This window comes from Musa acuminata, chromosome BXJ1-11 (genome assembly GCF_036884655.1).
Source record: "Musa acuminata AAA Group cultivar baxijiao chromosome BXJ1-11, Cavendish_Baxijiao_AAA, whole genome shotgun sequence".
Taxonomy (NCBI): domain Eukaryota; kingdom Viridiplantae; phylum Streptophyta; class Magnoliopsida; order Zingiberales; family Musaceae; genus Musa; species Musa acuminata.
In genome coordinates this window covers 8,726,360-8,745,901 of record NC_088337.1, presented here as the reverse complement: position 1 = coordinate 8,745,901, position 19,542 = coordinate 8,726,360, and positions in this window count along the sequence as shown.

The window sequence follows — 19,542 nt, the reverse complement described above, 5'->3', positions numbered from 1 at the left end:
AGGCCCGACAATAAACGAGAAATATAATGGAGGTTCGCAGACCTCAATAATAATAATCACAAGTACACACATCACACGGTCCATGATCATCCGTCCACACATCATACATCACATGTATAAATAATCATCATCATGTAGGACTACTAGATAATAATAAAAATAAAAATCAACTAAACCTTTTAATTAATTAATATTTTTTCTGAAATCAGGAACATGTAGGGAATTTCTCAATTCCTAAGGGTATTTTCGTAATTTGGATAAAAGACAGAAACTGGAATTTCTCAAATTCCGAGGGGCAAAATTGTCTTTTTCCCAAAAAACTAATGCCCTTTCCCCTTTTCGCTGCTGCCGCCGCTGCCATCCTGCCGGCGACGGCCTGTGCGGCGGGGCGAGGGCACTGCCCTCGCCTGCAGGCGGCACGCCCGCTGGCGGCGATGCCGCTGCGGGTGGGCGCCCCCTTCGGGCGCCGCTGCCTCCACAGGCGGTGCTATCCCGCCGGGCGGCCGCCCCTATGGGGGGAGTTCCGCCCGCGGGAGCAGCGGCGGTAGGCGTCGCTGCCCTGCGGCGGCAGACGCCGCTGCCCTTCGGCGGCAGGCGCCGCTGCCCTACGACGCCTCTGCCCGCGGGCTGCCAGCCCCGCCAGCAGCAAGCCTGCTGCAAGCAGGCCGCCGGCCGGCTGCTGCAGACGCAGCCCCTGCGCTGCCCGCCTTCGGCTGCGCTGCACGCACGCAGATCGAGGGCAACAACTGTTGCTGCCCTTTCTCGCTTTTGCGTCAACGATTTTGACGTCAATATTCTTCCTAAACACAACACACGCAGTTCAAAACCAATCATTCGCACGAACAACCTGACTCTGATACCACTGTTGGGAAATCATTGGGGGCGACATCATATGCGCAGCGGAAGAACAAGAAAACAAAAATCCCTGATTCCCAAAAAGATGTTCGTCGTCGTGCGAAGATTGGTGCGCAAAAATCCGCAAAACACAAAACTGCGTATAGAGATTGTGTTACCTAGGGAGATCGTATATCCTTGTTTTCATGCAGATCCTTAGGAGAGGGTGAAGGAGGTCAAGCGTCCTCCTCTCTAGCGGTGATCCACACAGCAGGGTTGCGACGACGCTCCTCAAAACTCCAGGCCTACTCTGAGGTGGAGAGGGAGAGGGGAATAGGAAAGGCAAACAAAGACTCTAGCCTATGAGGCTGTGAATCCCTCCTATTTATAGAGATCCCGTGTCAAACCCTAATGGGTCCTTCCCTAGTGGGTATTGGATCTGCATCCAATAAGACAAGGGCTCCGTCGGATATCTCATATCCGAACCTCTACTCATTGCAATGCCTACCTTATGTGTGTGACCCTCTAGGCCAAATATCGAGCTGGCCGTGAGTCATACCTGTTAGAACTCCTTCTAACTCAGTGAATTATTATCTCTGTAATAATTCACTCGACTCATCGACTACGAACGTACTAGGCCACTACGCCGTAGTCCCGAGACGATACAGGGGAATCCAATCCATTGGACCTGTCTGTCCTTAGTTACCATGTACCTATAGTCCCTCATCCATCTATTATCCTAGAGACCGTATATCGAGCATGGTGCTGTCAGACCCATACGATTTCTACTAGAGTCTCGCTCTAATCGGATTCTTCCGGAGAACTCTTTCTCTCTCAACCCGAATGACCCTGGCCAGGGATTTGTCTGAGCAAGAACACATGGGATATTCCTCTCATGACGCCGAGAGTGGATGATCCTCTATTGACACTCAATATCCCTCGTAAGGTCGACTACCACTCCCAATGACCAGCTGTACTAGATCTGGGGACAGCCAAACCTATAAGTCTGGTATCAAAGAGTGGAGCACTCATACAGGACATCCTTGGTGTCTCAAGTCTAAGGACCAGATACACCACTAGGACTACGGAATCGCTGTCTGACAATAAGGCATCATCAACCATCCAGCATTCCGTAAGCGGATCAATCAGTGAACTCATTCTCCAATGAGCACCTGTACTGTATCCCTAGTGTCCCTACACGAGCAGCTATGAGACCAGCTGCATCCATCATATGGACGGGTATACAGTACACCAGTCTATCCGGTTATCACGATGTCCCTCTCGAGTAACCTATGACCGGGATTATTTAGGATATGTGTTTATAGGTGAATCGATCTCATTATCGTGATCTCATCACGATCCGATTCCCATTGCACAAATCCAAGGACATCATAATATATATATGCATTTATGCAATAGTTATAAAGTGATATACGCCAAAATATAATAAGCAAAAAGATTCTGTATCAAGTCACATGTGCCATCACTCATGTGATTGGCTTGCTGGGCACCTATGACTAGCAGCAGCGTCGTCTCCTGGCCGGGGAACAATGGCGGCCGTCGTCTCTGGCCGGGAAGCAGGGCGATGGTGGGTGCTAGCCGGAGATCAGCAACGGTGGGTGGGCTGGCCGGAAGCAGGGGACGCAGGGGTGGCTGCGGCTTCTTCTTCCTCTCTTGTTTCTTCCTCCTTTTTTTTTTTGAAACGAGATGGGGCAGCGAGGAGGTCGAACAGTGGTCGACCGGTGGTCGAAGATCTGGGCAGTAGCAGCAACGGTGACGGCAGCCTGCATTCACAGCAACAACGGGACCCGCAACTGTGGTGCGGCTGGAAACAAGGGCGTGAGTTGCCTTGTAGTGGTGGTGGGGAAGAAGGGAAGTAGGGCTGCAACGGGCTGCACCAAGGATCGTTGCTCTGATACCAAATGATAAGACCCTAAAGTCTTATCATCACTCTGGTACCAATTGATATGGCTCTGATGCCAAATGATAAGACCCTAAAGTCTTATCATAAAAAAGAAGAAGAGAAAGGGGATGATCACTTCGAGGGGATTGGCTTCCTTGATCGCTTCGAGGGGATCGGCCCTCCTTGATCGCTTCGAGGGGATTAGCCTCCTAAGGTTTGTCAAAAGATAGAATAGTATTTTTCATAGATAATTGAAAAGAAGCAGTTACATCCCTATTTATAGAGTTTCACCCAAAGTCCATCAGGACTTGAACTGTAATAATAAATAAATATTAAATAAACCTCTACTTGACCTAATTGAATCAAACCGACTCAATAAACAACTTGACTAAACAGACTCAATAAACATTATTCAAAAGCTTAGAAAAAGGGTCCAAACAAGATTCTCTCTTGAACATGTCAAAAAGGGAATCAATTGTAAGGGTAGTTGGTCTTCGCCCATTGAAGGGAGACCAGTAGTGGAAGTCGATAGTCTTGAGTGAAGAGGAATTGGGAGTAGATGTAGGTCACAATGATCGAACCACTATAAAAATCTAATTTTTATTTTTATTTTGCTCTTTACTTTCATTGCAAACTGCTTTACTTTCACTATCCTTTCATATGCTTTCAGGTTAAACACATTTCCTATATTGGCTTTATCGAAACATTTTTACTAAATGACATTTCCAACTCGACGTAATTTTTATCGCTGCACTAATTCAAAACCCCCCCCCACCCCTAGTGCCGACTCGATTCTAACATAATTAACTAATGCTTAGTAAGTTATGTTTTAAACCATATACTGATAAATCATCTTTAATCAAGAGGTTTGATTTGTTACTTATATTTTCTTTGCTAATATATATATATTTTTTTTGTCCCCAAAGGTAACATATCCTTCGTCTTGACTAGTGAGCTTAGAGAAATGTGTTGGTATCTCTAGTCATGTGCCTTGAGCATCCACTATCAAGATATCATCTCTTGCTCCTAGCTTTTGATTGTTGACATTTACAAGAAATGGTGGTTTACTTTAGGTACCCATTTAACTTTGAGTCCATCATGATTAGATCTACCTATCTTGAATTTTGGCATTAAGTCATTTATGATTCTTTTAGGAACCCAAACTAATTTATGAGAGTTGTATTTTTTTTAATAAATATTTAGAAGCATAATGACCACATCTACATAAAAATTACATTTAACTTTAGGGGGAATATATAATGTAGGTCCCTTAACAAATGTAGTTGACTTTTGTTGAGTGTTATTACTCACGAAGTCGATTTCTTTCTTTCTATGTATATGACCTTTATTTGTAAGAATCATGTTTAATGATTTATTACAAATTTAAAAATTTTATAATGTTTGTTATAATAACATATTTTTCTTTTTGAATGAATCTAACTCTTCATATTTAGTACAAGATGTTAACAAATATTGTCATACTTATTTTTTAATTTATCAAATTCATTAGAGAGAGATACATGATCCTTTTTTAATAATTTATATTTCTTACCGATTATTTTCAATTCATTATATAAATCATGAAATACATTAAGTAATTCATTATAAGGTAAAGAAGTTTTAGTTGAGTCATATACCTCATTGTTAAAAGCTACTAATGCATAGTTTGTCACTTTGTCTTCAATGGTTTGCTTTATTCATCTTTTGTTCTAGCATTTTGTTCTTCAGTCGTGGATACTCATTTTTAAAGTGCCTTAGCTTTCTTGCATTCTTAGTAAATGATTATCCTTTTTGAGTTCGTTTTTATTATTAGAGTCATGTTTTATAGGATTTGTTTTGTTCCTTTTTATTAACCTTTTAAATTTTCTTGTGAGGAGTGCCAAGTCATCATTATCACTTGAGCTTTCGCTCAAGTGGTCTTCTTTGGTTCTAAGTGCAATATCCTTACTATTTTTTTGGAAGGTTATCCTCATCTTCGTCATATGCCTTGTAAGTCATTTCATAGTTCAGTAATGATCCTATGAGTTCTTCAAGAGAAAAGTTGTTTAAGTCTTTTATTTCTTGAATTGCAGTTACCTTGGGATCTGTTAGAACCCTTGCAGATTCTAAACTTGGGGTTGATCTCTTTAGGGGATCGGCCTCCTTGGAACTCTATAGGGGTTCCTCCCTCCAAGTTGCTGCTCAAAGGCTGCAGAAAAGATTCATCTATTGCTTATAAAAAGAGAAGGAATACATGGCTATTTATAGGGCTTCTAAACCCTAACTCCTAATAGGACTCCTACTTAAGACTCTTACTTCTAACCAACTCCTAATAGGACTCCTAGTCAAGACTCTTATTCCCTTACAACTCCTAATTCTTCTTTAAGAAAACACCTCCTACATGAATGCCCCTCTCAATTAGGACTCTCCTAGCTAGAGTCCTAACAGAATGTCCCTCTCAATTAGGACTCTCCTAGCTAGAGTCCTAGCAGTTTTACATGAATGTCCCTCTCAATTAGGACTCTCCAAGCTAGAGTCCTAACAGACCCGCCCTCTTCAAATCAGCTTTGTCCTCGAGGCTGATGATTCGTGAATTCTAGGAATTTGATCTTCAAGTCGTCATAGTTCTCCCAAGTAGCATCTTCTATTGGTAGGTTCGCCCACTGTATTAGCACTTCATTAGTGGGTCGTCGTCGTCGAGTCACGATCCGTCGATCAATAATGTCACTTGGCTGGGTCTGGAGTTCTCTTTGGGTAGTCATATTTGGTGGGTGGCTTTGGGCTGTCTCCAAGCACCTATTTAAAACTTTCGTCTGGCTATTGGTTTGTGGGTGATATGTCGTACTCCTTTTCAATTTAGTACCCTGCATATGGAATAACTTTGTCCAAAATCTGCTCTTGAAGATGCAAGTAGAATTTGTCACAAGCACAATGTGTCCCTTATAGCATAATTCTTTTGAGTCTTGATTGTAATGAGCCACGGAGCTTGGTGCTTCCTCTAATTTTTTTTGTATCTTACTGGTCTCCGAATCTTCCTGCCATTCCATCTTAATATCCTTAAGGAAGTCGCTGGTTGGAAGTAAAACGACCGAAAATTCAGCTTGTTCGGGTAGCTGCGAAAGCGCATCTGCAAGAACATTCTCTTTCCCCTTTTTGTAAGTTATTTCAAAATCAAATCCAAGAAGTTTTGTTACCCATTTTTGCTGCTCAGGGGATGGTATCTTTCGCTCCAAAAAACACTTGAGGCTTTTATGGTCGGTTTTATTTTGAAATCGTCGACCAATCAAGTAGGGTCTCCACCTCGTTGCTGCGCGCACAATGGCGAGCATCTCCTTATCATATGTTGACTTATTTTGATGGGAGGGAGATAATGCCTTGCTAGTGTATGCGAGTGGTTGACCATCTTGCATGAGAATGGCTCCAATTCTGACTCCAGATGCGTCGGCCTCAATAATGAAGGGTTGGTTAAAATCTGGTAGTGTTAGCACCGGCATCGTCGTCATGGCTGCCTTAAGTTTGTCGAAGGCAGCGGAGGCTCTGTCCGACCATTGGAAGACATCTTTTTTCAATAAGGAAGTGGTGCACTAATCTCGCCATAGTTATTCACGAACTTGTAGTAGTAGCCTACGAAACCCAGAAAGCCATGTAGCAATTTTACGTTCCTTGGGGTAGGCCAGTTTTGCATTGCTTCAATTTTGAAGGGGTCCACTGTCACACCTTCCTCTGATATGATATGCCCAAGATATTCCACCTTCTGTTGAAGAAAGTAAAAATTCGTAGTGGCCGTTGTGTGTTCGAAAGGCGGTTTTCGGTATGACTTCTTCATACACTCGTATTTGATAATACCCGGATCGAAGGTCCAGCTTTGTGAAGATTTGTGCTCCCTTTCATCTAGTAATTCATCTGCTATTGGAATAAGGTATTTGTTCTTGATGGTTATGCCATTGAGAGCTCGGTAATCAACGCATATTCGCCATGTTCCGTCCTTCTTGTGTACAAGTAGCACCGGTGAAAAGTAGAGGTTGCAACTTGGCCGAATAACTCCTGTTTCAAGTATCTCTTTTAAAATCCTTTCTATTTCATCATTCTGGAGATGTGGATACCGATATGGCTGAGTATTTGCTGGAGATTTGACTGGAAAAATCATTATACAATGATCATGTCGACGAGTAAGAGGTAGGTTGTGCAGCTCATCAAATATATCTGAAAATTCAGCAAGCAAAGGAAATAGGTTTGGAACTTCAAATTCTATTGGCTCTCCTTTAATTTTCTGCTCAAGTTGTACCAAAAAACCCCTACAAGCTTTATGCAAAACCTTCTCCATTTGTTGTGTGCAAATCATCGTTACGTCGCCCTCACGTTTCCCATGCAGTATCACCTGTTTCTCCTTACTGTAACATTTTATAAATAGTTGCATAAAATTCCAAGAAATATCACCTAATGTCATCAACCATTTAATTCTAAGTATGGCCTCATTATCATCAAGAGGGAGGAAGAAATCTGCAATTATCTCTTGGTCCTGCAACAACAGTTTCACCTGCGGGCACCTATGATCACACTTCAAAATCCATCCGTTGGCGACCTTAACGACAAACCTGCTACAATTCTCAATAGGTAAGTTCATATGGACAGCAACCTTACTGTTTAGGAAGTTATTAGTGCTGCCCGTGTCGATGAGAACAGTGATCGGTTGTTGTTTGAGAAGGCCTCCAACTTTCATCGTTTCCGGGTTTGAGTAGCCGGCTAGTGCATGTACCGTAACTTCAGTCGGTTGTGGCTCTTTTTCTGCATCTTCTTCTTCATGTTCAAGGCTCTCTTCTGGATGTTCAATGACCTCTTCTTCTATCGGTTCAATCATAAGAAGTCCTCCTTTACTACAGCGATGCTCACGGCTCCACGGCTCGTCACAATGCCAACATAACCCCTTCACATATCGCTCCCGAAGCTCTTCTCTTGTTAACCTCTTTGGTGTAGGAACTTGGTCGATAGTAGGGGGGGCTGAGGGCTTCAATATTACTGGTTGAGAAGCAACCCTAGTCCTTCGAGCTTCATGGTTCAATTGCTCCTCTTGATGTCGTGCGAAAGAGATGGCTGCCATCAGCGTATACGGTTGTCGCGCTTTAACTTCTCTTCGGATCTCCGGCTTCAAGCCCTCAATGAAGGTCCTCAATAGCTGTTTTTGAGACCAATCATGAGTTTGATTAGATAACCTTTCAAACCTGGTTTGGTACTCCTGAATGGTGGAAGTTTGCCGGATCTTTGCTAGTTGTCCATCAATATTCTCGTAATCGGTTGGTCTGAAGCGGATCAATAGTCCTTCTTTGAATTATTGCCATGAAAGGACTCCATAAGTATGTTCAAACCAGTCAAACCACTGTATAGCATCCCCTTCAAGATTTATAGCTGCAATTTTCACCATAGATGCATCTGCGGTTTTGTGGTACTGAAAATATCGCTCCGCACGCGAGATCCAACCAATCAGGTCTCCTTCTTCCCATCTAGGGAAGTCCACTCTCATGCATGGATAGTTGGGTTCAGTCATAGAGCCTCCCCTCCCTTGGAACTCATCTCTTCGAGCCTGGTGCGATTGGGCAAAGCTCTCTCCGTGATATAATTTTTTCGGGCTTAGTGGTCGGCCTAATCTGAGTTCGGTAAAGAGCGTCCGAATCTTATCATCCATTCGCGCCTCCAAGGCTTCGAATTTAGCATTGATTGCCTCCTTAGATGCCATAGTATATGCCTCCAAATCTATGATATTAAGATCTCTCTTTTGTTGTCAGGTTAAAGGCATGTACAGTTGAGAGAAGTGATAGTCGAAAGGATTGGTGGATCGATGGATGTAGGCTACGATTTAGGCTTGTTTTGTGACAGTTTTGGGTACAGTTTGAGGGTGTAGTTTAGTGGAGCTTTAGGGCTGTGGATGAAAGTTTTGGATCTGTGGTAGATGGCAGCAAAGGTTTGATAGAAATCAGTGGAAGTTGCAGCAAGTATGTGCTGTCTTGTAAGAGTAGAATTGTCGTCGAAGAAACAGCGGTTTCTCGACGTAATTTCCACCAAAAACTTGAGATAATTGAGGAGGGAATTGATAGCAAAATCAAAGTTTATATGACAGCAAGGATATCTAATTTAATAAAGAAAATTTCGGCAGTATAACAGCAAGAAAATTGGTGCAAGTTGAGATTGCAGAATTCTCATCGAAAAATTTCAGCGGGCTACGATGAAAATTTGCAGCAACATAAAATCGTTTTTAGAGATGAATTTCTTAATAGATCAATCTTAGATGGAAGCCAAGATGATCTATGAAGTGTATAAGAAATTTCATTCAAAAAAGATTACAAATAGATGGGTTAAGGCAACAATAAGCGGCTGAAATTTTCTGCAGCACAGATTTTTAGGTATAGCAGATTGGACGTAAAAGATCAGTGGTTTATATTGAGAATTTTTTGATGAAACTAAAGGGAAATCCACTGTTAGGAAGTGTCAAAGCTATCATAAAAATTTCATAGAGATTTGGATAGAAACAATGTAGTATCAAGATCAAACAAATAGTGCTATGCGGCTGAAATTTTACAGTGCAGATTTTCAAGTATAGCAGATTTGACGTAAAAGATCAATGGTTTATATTGAGAATTTTTTGAAAAAACCAAAGGGAAATCTGCTGTTAGGAAGTGTCAAAGATGTCATAAAAATTTCATAGAAATTTGGATAGAAAAAGCACAGTAACAAGATCAAACAGATGGTACTATGCGGCTGAAATTCTACAATGTATCTTTCGTCATAGAGATGCAAACTTTGTAACGAAAGGTTTATGCAGCAATATAAGAACAGTTTTTTTTTTTTTGGATTTCGAATAAGGATAACTAAATTGCAGCAGTATTAAGGTAGGAAACCAGAACCTGTTGCAATTCACGGGGATCAAAGGATGATCCGCGGTGGTGGAGATGATGGCGGAATTCGGCGACGATCTTTTAAGCAATTGTGGGAATTGCTTTGGGCGGTTGTGGAGGGCTGATAGATGGCAGTGGAAGGGCAACGAGATGCCAAGAACACTGCTATGATACCAAGTGTTAGAACCCTTGCAGATTCTAAACTTGGGGTTGATCTCTTTAGGGGATCGGCCTCCTTGGAACTCTATAGGGGTTCCTCCCTCCAAGTTGCTGCTCAAAGGCTGTAGAAAAGATTCATCTATTGCTTATGAAAAGAGAAGGAATACATGGCTATTTATAGGGCTTCTAAACCCTAACTCCTAATAGGACTCCTACTTAAGACTCTTACTTCTAACCAACTCCTAATAGGACTCCTAGTCAAGACTCCTATTCCCTTACAACTCCTAATTCTTCTCTAAGAAAACACCTCCTACATGAATGCCCCTCTCAATTAGGACTCTCCTAGCTAGAGTCCTAACAGAATGTCCCTCTCAATTAGGACTCTCCTAGCTAGAGTCCTAGCAGTTTTACATGAATGTCCCTCTCAATTAGGACTCTCCAAGCTAGAGTCCTAACAGGATCCCAACTTTTTGGAAGAGATTTTAAAATTTTGTTAACAAGTTTAAGATTAGTATAACATTTACTAAGAGCTTTCAAACCATTGACAATATCCATAAAATGGGTGTATATGTCACAAATGATTTCACTTGGCTTCATTCTAAATAATTCATAAATATATACCAAAAGATTAATCTTAGATTCTTTTACTCTACTTGTGCCTTCAAACTTTTGTTGAATCTCATATTTTGATGATAAAACCAATTGATATATGTTTATGTTTTACTTTGTGTTTTGAGTGATGCAAGATGTTTTGATCAGGATGGGACAATTAAAGCAGGAAAAATCATGTTGGGCTAGAGGAACATATTAGAAGATTAGATGTGGGGCAGATGGATCGGTCGACATATCGACAAAAGGCTTCGGGCGATGGATTCGGGCATCGGGCCTAGAAGAGCATACATTGCGCCAAGGATATCAGAGTTGCGGAGTTAACTGGTCGATTGGGTAATAGACCGCAAGAGAGGATGATGCACCGAAGAATTGGACGAAGCATCGAGGGACCAATGACATGCCGGACAACTTGATTAATGCTTAGTATCAATTGTCTAGATTGAAGTATGTTTTACATATGCAAGATTAACTACGATAGTAGTAAGAAATGTAGCAGGTGTTGAGCCGGAGTCAAGACCAAGATCACATTGGGGGTTCGAGAGTTCGTCGGAGGTTCTGCGGGAATAATCCGAGAGGTCTAGGAGCTTGCCAAAGAAGCTTGTCGGAACTCGCTAAGAGGATCGTCGTGAAGTCCAAGAGTTTGTCGGGAGTCCGCCGGAGCATCACCGAGGGTTCATTGGATGTTCACTGGAAGTTCGCCGGAAGCTCGCCAAAAGAAGCGATTGACGCACCAGAACACGATTTGCAGTATTGATGTCTTAATTGTCATAGTTAGCAGGTAGATTAAGTTAGAATTAGGAGGTGATCTCATTAACTTAATCTGGGGCCAACTAGGCCCTTAATAGACTCAAATTGGGCTGAATGGATCAGCCCATTCGGACCCAGAATTCCTAGCCGGTGGTGGCACCGCCCAGGAGACTCGGTCTCCCAGGAGTTTTGGGTAGTAGTATCGCCCCTGTTAGGAAGTGATACCGTCGGCAGTTATTACTGCCAGCGGTGGTACCGCCTGAGCTCGGTCTTGAGCGATGTCAGGCCATAGTACCACCCAAACTGAGCGGTAGTACCGCTCAGTGATAGATTACAAGCGGTAGTACCGCCCAGTTATGGTGATGGTACCACCAGGACTCCGAAAATCCGGAAATGGATACTTTTGAGCTCCAAATTCAAACTGATTGGGGCCTATATAAACCCCACCCTTTCTACATGAAAGGGTAATCGAAAGCTTGCTTTTATTCGCTTAAAAGCGTTGTAAAAGGCTAGAGTTCTTCTCCCTCTCTTTTCTCTAAGTCTTGATCATTCAAGAGAGGAGTGAAAACTTGTAAGGGTTGTCTCCTAAGCCCGTCAAAAGGAGAAAAGCTGTAAAAGGGTGGTTGGCCTTTATCTATTGAAGGAAGGCCTCTAGTGGACGTCGGTGACCTCATCGGAGGAGGAACCCAAAAGTAGATGTAGGTCAAGTTTGACCGAACCACTCTAAATCTTGGTTTGCATTTTATTCTTGCCATTTATATACTGCAAACTACTTAGTCACTACACTTCCATAAGCTTCCAAGTTGTTAAGCTTCCGAAATTGTTTTTCGTCGGAAACGGTTTTATCGTATGAAAGTCTTTAAAGACTTGATTTTTATCCACTGTACTAATTCACCACCTCCCTTTTAGTGCGCTCTTGATCCTAACAACTTCAAGTATATACTAAATATCATGTGCAGTTTCATATATAGCAACACGATTGAACTCATTTTATCTAAATCACTAAATAAAATATTCATAGTTTTAGCATTTAAAGAAAATATTTTCTTCTCTAAATCATTCAATTCATTCATTGTTCTAGAGGATTTCTGAAAACCACATTCAATGACATCCCATACATCAAAATCAATAGAAATAAAAAAAATTCATATTCGTGTCTTCCAATATACGTAGTCCGTTCCATTAAACATAAGAGGATGAGTGATAGAGTAATCCTCTTGTTTGCTAAAAAAAGTCATTTAATCTCTCTTGGACGTTAAACCAACTAAGAGAACCAGGCTCTGATACCAATTGTTAGGATCGTAAAAGCACTAAGAGGGGGAGGGGGGGTGACTTAGTGCTTTCAAAAAATTTTGGTTTGAAAGTTTGATCAATGAAACTCATACCGAAAATGTGATTAACAAAAAGTGCGAGTAAGGATTGCTTAGTAAGTAAATCGGTATACAATAGTAAATCAAGATAAAACAAGAAATACGAACCAATTTATAATGGTTCAATCATCCCGACCTATGTCCAATCCCGATTTCTCTTCCTTCGAGGCCACTAGCTTTCACTACTGATCTTTTCGTTGGACAAAGATTAACTACCCTTGTTACAACTCTTTCTCCTTTAGAAAAACTTCTAGACTCAAGGAGGAAGAGACTTGATACTTTTCAAGAGTTTACAACACTTTAAAATCATAATATTTTCATACTCTTGCAAGTAAGCCATATTTTCATGGTACTAGCGGTACTACCGGTTACACTAGGTGGTACCACCACCTGCCACCCAGGGTACTAGCGGTACCACCACCTGACATAGTTTGGGAGATTGTATCATAGTAGTACCATCGTCAATCTAGGTGGTACCCACTGCTAGTCTGGGCAGTACCATCGCTGACCCTAGTGTTACCACCATCGGGTTTTCCGTAAAAGAATATTTTATACTTTCTAGCTTATAAACGGTACCATCGTCTGGCTTGGCAGTGCCACCACCTGGCTTGGTGGTGCCACTGCTTGGCCCAACCTTAGGTCACTGAATTGGCCTTTCAATAGGCCCAATTCAACCCTGATTCAGGCCCAATGGGCTCCTAATTAAATTACCATGGTTACACCCAAAACTAACTCAATTAAACTCTAAATTACTTCAATCAAGATACAATAACCATGAAGCATATGTTGTCCAACATGTCACTAGTTCATCCGGCACTTTGTCTGAACTTTCGACACGTCGTCTTTTCCTTTGGCATATTGCCCGATCCATCTGTTAGAAACGAGTCAGCACTAAGAGGGGGGGGGGGGGGGGGGTTGAATTAGTGCAGCGGTAAAAACATCGGTTTAAGAAAATTCTTTCGTATGATAAAATTGATTTCGGAAACTTGAAAGCATATGCAAGTGTAGGCATAGTAAAAGCATAGTAAAAAGGAGAGGCAGTTTGCTTATAAAAGTAAATTGCTCAAAGTAAAGGCAAACCCGATTTTTATACTGGTTCAGTCGTCGTGACCTACATCTATTTCGCTAATTCCTCTTCCATTGAGACCACCGGCATCCACTATCGATCTTCCTTTAATAGATGAAGATTAACCTCCTTCTTACACCCCTCTTCTCCTTTTCATAGGTTTAGGAGACAACCTTTACAAGCACGCATTCCTCTCTAAACATAATTCTAAGTTTAAGCTATAGGAGGGGATTTCTCAAGAGATTTCTATTGCATTTTCTTACTTTTAAACTCTCTGTGCTTCCTTAAATTAACTAAGGATGAGAGGGGTATTTATAGGCTTCAAGTTGATTCAAACTTGGAGCCTAAAAAGGTCTCATCCCAGGTTTCCTAGATACTGACAGTACCACCACCGTTCCTGAGCGGTACTACCGCCGCAGGATCTGCTATTGGGCAATACCATCGCCAAATAGGGGCAGTACCACTACTGGCAGTATTAACTACTGGTGGTACCACCACCCAGATTTCCTAGGGTGATGTTTCCCAAGTGGTTCCACTGTCGGCTATATTTTCAGCACCCTGGTTGGGCCTTGAATTTGGCCTAAACCAGCCCAACTTCGACCCAGTTGACCCCTAATAGAGTTGATGGGATTGCCTCCCAATCTTAACTTTAATTATGTGCTAACTACGATTCCTAAGACATATTCTAAGCAAGATAAGTTTGGTTTCTTCCGGCAAACTTCCGACGATCTCTCGGCAATATTCCGGCAGACTCCCAACAAGCTCCTGGACTTCATGACGATCTTCTTGGTGAGTTCTGATGAGCTTCTTTGGCAAGCTCCAGGACTTCTCGATCAATTCTGGCAGAACTTTCGACGAACGTCCGGAATTCCGACGAACTCTCGAACTCCCAACGAAATCACGTTCTTAACTCCGGGACTTTATTTTGCTTTTTGTCTTGCTATCATAATTAATCCTGCACACATAAAAATACACTTCGATCTAGACAATTATTACTAAGCATGAATCATGTCGTCCGGCATGTCATTGGTCCATCGACGCTTCGTCTGATTCTTCGACGTATCATCCTTTCTTGCGGCCTATTGCCCAATTGGCCAGTTGACCTCCGTATCTCTGATATCCTTGGTGCAATATCCACTCTTATTGGCCTGATGCCCGAAACCATGGCCCGAAGTCTTTTATCGACACGTCGATCGATCCTTCAGTGAGACGTCCAATCTTTCGACATGTTTCTCCGGCCCAACATGATTCTTCCTATTTTAAATATCTCTCCCTTATCAAAGCATCCTATGTCACTCAAAACGCAGATCAAATCATAAACACTTATCAATTGATTTTATCATCAAAATTCAAGATTCAATAATCTCCCCCTTTTTTATGATGACAACCAATTGATGACGGAGTTAACCTTAACTTCCAGAGTTTAAACAAACTCCCCTTATCAATATGCCATATTGATAGAACTCTTGGATTCAAAAATCCAAGTAACATGTTATCATAAAACAAACTCCCCCTATCAATATAATATATTGATAGAACTCTTGGATTCTAAAATCCAAGTAACATGTTATCATAAAGCTTATGCATAACACTTCATCATACTTCTCCCCCTTTGTCATCAACAAAAAGAAGAAATCCAACTATCAAGTATTTAGACATACAAGTTCAAATCATTGCATAAAAAAAAACATAATATCAAGTTTTACCATCATTCAATTTGTAAGATAGAAAATTTAGCAAGTGTTACATCATGCAAGCTATTAAGTTTTAGATATGTAAGGTAGTAAGATTGCATATTCTACAACATACAAGCTAGCAAAATTTCGAAAGCAAATGTAAGATAGCTTTCTTGTTGAAGTGTGTAAGCTAGCGATTCTTGCTTCCTATTCCAATGTGCAAGTTGCAAGTTTTGGTTCTTGAGATGGGAAAGATAGTGATGTTCAAGATAGCAAGCTCTTTCTTCTCTTTTGAGAATTACCATTTTTGCTTCTTTTGCAAAGTGCAAGCTAGCAAAATTTTACATTATTTTACAACATATAAGCTAGCAATTTGACAAGTGTTACTTCTCTTTGAAGTATGAAAGCTAACATGTTTTTGAAAAATAATACAAGATAACAAGCTAGCAAGATACAATGTTTTACATGAAGCAAGTTACATGAAGTATGTTCGCATCTTCTCTTTAGATGTGCTAGCAAGTAAGCAAGTTTTTCTCCTTACAATTTGTGAGCTAGCAAATTTTACATATATGAAAGTTGGCAAGATTTTTGCATCTTTTTGAGATGAGCAAGCTTTTTGCTTCTTCTTGAAGTATGCAAGCTAGCAAAAATTGCTCACTCTATGTCATTATCAAATAGAAGGGAAGAATACAATGTTGTAATTCTTTTCTCTTTTTATCAATCTTCACATCATGACAAATATAAAGTATCATTCTTAATTGTAATATGGTATCATTTCAGAAAATGATAATTGTTGACTTTCACATCATAAAAAATCATAGTATTGTATACATCATTCCAAATAATTCAAATCATGATGATATGAAAATGTCAAATTATATTGCATCCTACCATGCATGATTATAACTTCTCATTTGTATGCATCAACATAGTATTACATTCATTTCATCACATGAAGAATATCAAAAATTAATTGGGTGATGAGATAAACACTAAATGAATACAAGGGAGTTTCGAAAAGATGAAAGAAAAATCAAGTTATATATACCATGTTCCAAACTTCAAAGTACATCATCTCAAGTTGTGAGTATATAAAAAACCATGGAAACATTGTGATTTATTTGGACAAATATTCTCATTAATAAACTGCAAGAAATCATTCGAGAATAAAAAGTGAGAGATCTTGATTCAATTAAGGAAATTATCAAGATTTGATTCCTAGAATCCAAGAACATGAGTTCAATAATACTTCTTTTTAATCTATATAGCAAGTAGAATCATAGGAGATCAAATAGTAAAAGATTTTCAAAAGAAATTTGAAGTCATAAATTCATAAAAAGATATTTTCTTTAGTAAATCACAAAAGGAAATGTAGGAGAAAAAGATTTCAATTCATGCATAAGAAATTTTATGATTCAAATTCAAATCATCAAATCAAAATCATTTTCAAGAGATTCTAAGATTAACAATAGGTTCATTAGTCTCTCCTTTTTGAAAAGTCAATAAAGTAGAGAATTTTTTTTTTTTCAAGGAGAAAGCTTTCTTCTTTTTAGTGATTCAATTCATAAGATTGATTTCATACATACATGTTCTTTTCTTTCAAATCCATACATCATTCATTAACACCAAAAAAAAAACTTTCAAAAAATCATAAAAACTATCATGGATAAGTTTGAAATATAAATTCGTTAAGCATGCTTTCAAATCATCATTACATTTTCATTAAGACATCAATCATGGTTTCAATCAAAATCGAAAATACACATTATTTCTTCTTGAAAAACATATATAGGATTATTATTAGATTTAAATCTAACATTTTATTCCTTTAACATAAAACATGTAATTTTCATTATCATTTTTAAAATTACTAGAAAGATAAGCATGATCCCAATTTTTTGCATTTTCATTATATTATTAAGCATGAAATTTTCAAGAAAAATAATTAAACTAAATTAAAAATAACTCATTAAAAGTATCATATAATTTTGAAATAAATTAAGGGAGTTTCGTTTACCTCATCGTTAAAAGCTGTTAAGGCATAGTTTGCCATCTCGCCTTTGTTGATTTTCTCCTCTCTTCGGAGGAGCTCGATTCATCCCAAAGTTCTTCCCTCTTCTTGCATTCATAGCAAGTAGTTGTATTCTTTAATTTTTGTTTCATGAACTTTTTAAATTTTATAGTGATGAGTTTAAGTTCACCATCACTTGAGTTTATGCTCGAGTGGTCTTCAATTGTTCTTAGTTCGAAATCCTTTCTGATATTTAGAAGGTGGTTCTCAAGTTCTTCACATGCATTGCACGTCATTTCATAGGTCACTAGAGATCCGATAAGTTCTTCGATCAAAAAAGTATTTAAACTTTTGATTCTTGAATAACCATTATTTTTTAATCATAATTTTTAGAAAGTGGCCGTAAAATCTTGTTAACGAGTTCAAAATTAGAAAACATTTGCCAAGAGCTTTTAAACCATTAACGATATCCGTAAAATGGGTGTACATATCTTTAATAGTTTCACTTGGCTTTATTCGAAAAAGTTCAAAATCATACATCAAAAAATTAATTTTCGAATATTTAACTTTGCTAGTACTTTCATGTGTGATTTCAAGAGTATGCCAAATTTTGAAAGCCATTTTGCACATAGAAATTCGATTAAACTCGTTTTTGTCTAAGGTGCAAAATAGAGCATTCATAACTCTAACATTTAAAGAAAAAGTCTTCTTCTCCAAATCATTCCAATGATTCATTGGAAGAGAAGACCTTCGAAAACCGCTTTCGACAATATTCCATAAGTTTAAATCCAAAGAAAAGAAGAAAACTTTCCTTCGAGTTTTCCAATATATGTAGTCTATCCCATTAAATAAGGAATAAGGGAGGACGAATGAGAGAGTGACCCTCTTGAAAGTCGAAATAAGTCATTTCTCTTGGGTATTAAACTAAATGAGAAATATAAGGCTCTAATACCAACTGTTACGAATGACTCGGCAATAAGAGGGGGGGAGGGGGGGGGGGGGGGGTGAATTAGTGCAGCGGTAAAAACGTCAGTTTAAGAAAATTCTTTCGTATAATAAAACTGATTTTGGAAACTTGAAAGCGTATGCTAGTGTAGGCATAGTAATAGCATAGTAAGGATGAGAGGCAATTTGCTTATAAAAATAAATTGCTCAAAGTAAAGGTAAATTCGATTTTTATAGTGGTTCGGTCGTCGTGACTTACATCCACTCCATCGATTCCTCTTCCATCGAGGCCACTGGCATCCACTATCAATCTTCCTTTAATAGGCGAAAATCAACCTCCTTCTTACACTCACAGGTTTAGGAGACAACCTTTACAAGCACACACTCCTCTCTAAACAGAATTCTAAGTTTAAGCTAGAAGAGGAGATTTCTCAAGAGATTTCTATGGCATTTTCTCACATTTAAACTCTCTATGCTTGCTTAAGTTAACTAGGGATGAGAGAGGTATTTATAGGCTTTAAGTTGATTCAAACTTGGAGCTTAAAAAGGTCTCATCCTAGGTTTCCTAGGTACTGGTGGTACCACCATCGTTCTTGGGCGGTACTACCACCGTAGGATCTGTTACTGGGCGGTACCACCGCCGAACAAGGGCAGTACCACCACTGGCAGCATTCACTGCTAGCAGTACCACTGCCCAACCTAGGCGGCACCACCACTCAGATTTCCTGGGGTGATGTTTCCCAAGTGGTTCCACCACCGGCTAGGTTTTAAACACCTTGGTTGGGCCTTGAATCCGGTCCAAACTAGCCCAACTTCGGGCCCAGTTGACCCCTAACAGAGTTGATGGGATTACCTCCCAATCTCAACTTTAATTATGTGCTAACTATGACTCCTAAGACATATTCTAAGCAAGATAAGTCCGGTTTCTTTCGGCGAGCTTCCAGTGATCTTCTAGCGAACTTCCGACGATCTCTTGGCAATATTCCGGTAGACTCCCAGCAAGCTCTTGGACTTCATGATGATCTTCTTGATGAGTTCCGATGAGCTTCTTTGGTAAGCTCTAGGACTTCTCGGTCAATTCTGACAAAACTTCTAATGAACATCCATACTTTCGATGAACTCTTGAACTCCTAATGAAATTCCGTTCTTGACGCCCAGACTTCATTTTGATTTATACCTTGCTATTGTAGTTAATCCTACACATATAAAAATATACTTTGATCTAGATAATTATTATCAAGCAAGAATCATGTCGTCCGACATGTCATTGGTCCATCTACGCTTCGTCCGATTCTTCGGTGCATCGTCCTCTCTTACAGCCTGTTGCCCAATCGGCCAATTGACCTCTACAAT